The following is a 5198-nucleotide window of genomic DNA, read 5'->3' as shown; positions in this document are numbered from 1 at the left end:
AGTGGAAACAATTCAAATATTTGTTGGATCAAGGAATAAATAAAATGGGACATATCCGTACAATGAAATATTACCTGGCAATAAAAAGGAATGAAGTGTTGACACGCTATAGCATCAGTGAACCTTGAAAACATTACACTAAGAAAAGAAGCCAGTCGCAAAAGACCACGTATCCTGTGATTCCATTTATAAGAAATGTCCAAGACAGGAAAATCCATAGAGACAGAAAGTAGATCGGGGGACTTCCCTGGTGGTGCAGTGGTTAAGAATCCACCTGCCATTGCAGGGGACACGGGTTCAAGCCCTGATCCAGGAAGATCCCACATGCTGCGGAGCAACTAAGCCCGTGCACCACAACTACTGAGCCAGCGCTCTAGAGCTCGCTAGCCACAACAACGGAGTCTGCATGCCACAACTACTGAAACCTACATGCCTAGAGCCTGTGCTCCATAACAAGAGAAGCCACCGCAATGAGAAGCCCGCATACTGCAGCGAAGAGTAGCCCCCACTCGCCGCAACTAGAGAAAGCCCGTGCACAGCAACGAAGACCCAACGTAGCCAAAAATAAAAATAAATAAATAAATAATTTAAAAAAAGGAAAGTAGATTGGGGTGGCTTGGGGTTGGGAGGGAGGCGTCTGGGGGAAATGGGGAGTGGCTGCTAATGTGTATGGGTTCCTTTTTGGGGTGATGAAATGTTCTAAAGTATATTGGGATGTTAAGGTGATGGTTGCACAACTCCATGGATATATTATAAGCCCCTGAATTGTACATTTTGAATCAGTGAATTGTATATGAATTGTATCTCAATAAACTTTTTATTAAAAAAATAAAAAGTAAACAACAATAAAGTAAAATATAGTGTATAGCTTTTAAACCAGTTAAGAGGAGAAAGGAAAAAATAAAGAAAATGTTATTAATTTAATAGAAGGCAAGAAAGCCAAGAAAGGAACTTGAAAGACACAAGTAAATTTTAAAAATTACCTGGTAATAACTAAATCTAAATATATCAGCATTCATATGTTTAAAATCACCTGTCAAAAGAAAAAACAACGGATTGATTACAAATAATAAAAATCAAGCTTTTTGTTTTTCATTAAAACATCCCTAATGCAAAATCATAGTGAAAATTTGCAAATAAAGAGAGGGGCAAGCTATACCTACAAACACAAATCAAAGGAAAGAAAGCTATGTGGCGTTTCCAGTATAAGAGAAAATTGAATTTAATGGAGAAAGTATTATTAGAGATAAAAAGAAGTCCTACATATCGATCAAATAATCTAGCAAGAAAATATAACAATCATGAACATATATGTCATGATATAGTCATACAATGGACTATATCACAGCAATGAAAATGAATGAGCTAGATTTTCAATGTAAAATCTAAAAAATGCATTATTGAGTGAAAAAAGCAAGATATATCTCAAAACATAAAGAATGACACTTTTATGTAAGTTCTAGAACATAGAACAATATATATTACAGGTGGATAAATACACAGTCCATGATTTTATAATTTTATGACCTATTTGAATAAATGCTTAAATCCAGTCACGCTCCTTTAATACAGGAATTGCAGGGATTGAAGCAAGTGATTCCCCCCCACCTTTACAGAATCTGAACTTGTACAATTTTTACCAATAACTTAATTAAACCCACAATCAGATTCAAATTTCAGAAAATGCCTACAACATCCCTGGGCTGCTGTTCTGTGCTGGGTGTAGAAAGATGAATGAGAACCAGTCCCTGTCCTGAGGGACCTCCCAGCCGTCAGCGCTGAAGGAAAGGTAAGTAATATGATGGGACAGATAGAGGGATGGGAAATTCTGAGAAAGCACATTGTTTCCTCTTCGTGAGCTCAGGGAAGACGTTCCGGAGGAGATGCCTTCTGCACAGTCTTAAAGGATGAGTGTAGCTGTCCAGGAGAAGGTGGTGGATAAGGCTGGCATGAACAAGAGGGTGCCGCTCGAGCAGCATGGGGGTGTGTGGAGCCCTCCATGGTTTGGTATTTCTGGTTTGGGCAGGAAGTACAAGGAGCAGGTAGCAAGAGTGGGGGACATCTGGTCAGAGGGATGGGCAGAGCAGATCACCGAGCACCATCTGGGCATGCCAAAGATCTAGAACCTCAACTTAGGGGTAGAGGGGACCACTGCAGGGTTTTCAAGCAAGGCACACTTAGATTTGCCTTTCTGGATGCCTCATGCAGGCAGCCAGGTGGAGGGCTCAGACCTGGACATAGGAGGTGACTTCAAAAGATGGGGAAGATCTGAAACAGAACCTGGGATTGGAGAAGTAGGTAAACTTGATAGGATTTAGTGAGATTGGTATGAGAAGAGGAAGAATAAGGAAATACAGCCAGGTTGAGGCTTGGGTGTCTGCTAGGGAGTCATCAGAGTGGTCTAGGGATGGGTAGGTGGGAAGACAATTCATTTCCTGACGTTTCACACTCTCGAAGGCCATGAGGAGATCCACCAACTCTCCTCATTCTCTTGACTATGAATTGTGCAATTTATGCAGGTCAGTGACCAGAAGCCAGGGGAGAAGTGAGCTGTACATGATTTCAGCTTGTGGCTCTTTTATATTTCCTTGTAATAATTATCTTGAATTTGCATTATGTATGACAAGGAACACTGACACAAGGATTGCAGTGCAAAGTTAAGCATCACTGAATTGTATTGAAATAAGAGAATTGCTAACGTGTAGCTCTGACATTTTACCAGTATCAAATCTGATTTTGTCACATTTACAAGGTACCATGAGCTGGGATCCAGAGGTGGTGTGTTATCATCGCCTAACATAGTGTTCCTTAATTATCAGCATTCTCACACTTCCTGCACAGCAGATTGGAATCACTAGAAATAGCACAAACTTGAAAATTAGTGTTTTTCTCTTAAATAATCAGGATGCTATATTGATAGTTTTCATGGGATTGGAGTCTTAACGAAGGTAAACTAATTTTGCACTCAAAGGTGAGATAGTGTTTTTTCCCTTCTTACTGTGTGATTCCCCCCCTCCCCTTTTCCAGGGTCTATTTTTTCAGTCTCTCAAAATTTCCATAGCATGAATAATCCTCTCCATTTTCCCCTTCCAAAAGGGGTGTTTCTGCCCTTGGATTGCTCTTGTGATAATTCACTATGATGGCAAGAAGCCCATGATGGAATGGAAGATTTTGCTTTCCTTTATAGTTACTCACCAGCCTGTGACATTAGCAACCAGCGATCACAGGGATTGCGCAATTTTTAAACTTCAACAAAAGTCAAAATGCCTTGTCTAGGTCACTGAGCTCTAAATCACATATAAACTACTGCCCACCAACTGGCAGTTGAGTGGGAAAGGAAAAGAAAGGAGGAAGAAACTTAACCAAGGGATAATAGATGGATGGAATTCTGAGTGGTCCTTGGCACAGAAGTGTGGAATCAACACTTAGAGGTTCCCTCCCCCTCTGGGTCCTCATCCTTCCTCTGTACCCACCTTATCCTGAATCAGAGGCACACAATGCCCTTGGGGAGCCCCATGCAAGCTCCCCTCCCCAATACAGATCCCTGCTCCAGAATCCCTCCCCAACCACATCAAAACTGCCGTCTTGTATTTAAGTTGATACTGCCCATCTTAAGAAGCAACCTACCTTTTGGAATGAATTCATCTTCCATTCTAAATGCCTGGCATCCAGCACCCTAGTGATTCTCGAGTTACAGGCATTTTTCAGAAGTGTTAATAGACGAAGGGAGGAATTTCAAACCCTGGGAAGAGGAATGTATCCTGATGCTTAGATTCCTTCTTGTAGTTACAGATGCTTTCAGCTAAGCTGTCTGTCTGCAAGGCCAGCTTTGGGAGAATGCAGAAGCTGCACTGACAGCATCCCTCATGTGCACTTACATGTTATACTTTTGCGTTAAGCTTCGCCATGAATGATAGGTTCTTTCGGGCAAAGACATTGTAAAACTTGAGGCAAGGGATTGTAGCTAATAGATCTTTGTTTTTGCACCCACGTTGCTGTGCACACTACCTGACTGCTGTGGTAAATAGATAAATAGATGTTGATAATGGAAAAAGAGAGCGAGACAGAGCGGCGGAGAACGCCAGACACAAACAAGAGAACAGGGAAGCTTTTTAGGATGGAAAGGTAAAGGATGTTTAAATAGAACATTGTTGAAAAGAAGGCACAAGGAGGGGCTTCCCTGGTGGCGCACTGGTTGAGAGGCCGCCTGCCGATGCAGGGGACACGGGTTCGTGCCCCGGTCCGGGAAGATCCCACATGCCGCGGAGCGGCTGGGCCCGTGAGCCATGGCCGCTGAGCCTGCGCGTCTGGAGCCTGTGCTCCGCAACGGGAGAGGCCGCGGCTGTGAGAGGCCCGCGTACCACAAAAAAAAGAAAAAAAAAAAAAAAAGAAGGCACAAGGAAATATGAGAAAAAATACAATATAAAGCAAAAGAGAAATTTAGAACTCTAGGTTCTGAGGCTTCCGGCTGGAGGAAAGCTTAGAAGGCACTGAAATCCGCTCTCATCCGAAGCCAGATTTCTGTGCCTGAATCGTGGGAGGCTATGTCTGTCTGGATCATTCAGAACTCAGCAAGGCTGACTGGTCAAGCAGGGTCTCTATGGACCTGGTAGACGTTGGAGGCGTTGGTCCCTGGCCTGTGAGGTAACTGCTTCACTCCAGGAATTACAGCTCTGAAGGGAGCCTGTAGTGAACGGTGACTGTTTTTGCCACCTAGCATCATGACACCTTTCAAGGAAAAATTACCCCAACTCACTCTTATAGGACCAGCCCTCTCCACACTCAGGCTAAGCGCTGTGGGAATTCATTCCCTCCCAGACTGTGGGGGTGGGCAGGGCACTCAGGCCTGGCCAATCACAGCGTTGCATTCCCCTGGCCACTGTGAGTGGTTCAGGGATCTGTGCAGGACCCAGTCCCAATTTGAGAAAATAGAACACAGCCTTGACACTTGCTGGGACTGTTGACAATTCCAAATCATCATAAACATAAAAACGGTTGCCTAGTAACGTCCAGGTTGGAGTGAAGGGATTGGTGAATCCTCTCCTCAAAAAACAATTAAAATATTGGGGAAAACTGCCCAAACAACCATTTTAGAAGTCTTGAAATTGACCAGTGGCAAACAACATATTGAGAAGTGTTTATTCGTGGAAAAGCTGCTGAGCTTCAGATATGAACAGGGGGGACTGGCATCTTGTCCG

General features: G+C 43.2%; 1 long non-coding RNA gene across 1 annotated transcript; it reads right to left on the bottom strand.

The window, feature by feature from the left end:
• Positions 1-2760: 2760 nt before the first annotated feature.
• On the bottom strand, positions 2761-4893 carry LOC141278454 (uncharacterized). Its single transcript, XR_012331205.1, has 3 exons — positions 4757-4893; positions 3628-3742; positions 2761-2854 (listed from the first exon to the last, which is right to left on the bottom strand). It is a non-coding gene; the product is annotated as an uncharacterized lncRNA (long non-coding RNA).
• Between the last annotated feature and the right edge of the window lie 305 nt (positions 4894-5198).

This window comes from Tursiops truncatus, chromosome 4, assembly GCF_011762595.2.
Source record: "Tursiops truncatus isolate mTurTru1 chromosome 4, mTurTru1.mat.Y, whole genome shotgun sequence".
NCBI lineage: Eukaryota > Metazoa > Chordata > Mammalia > Artiodactyla > Delphinidae > Tursiops > Tursiops truncatus.
This window is presented reverse-complemented; position numbering and strand designations above follow the sequence as displayed.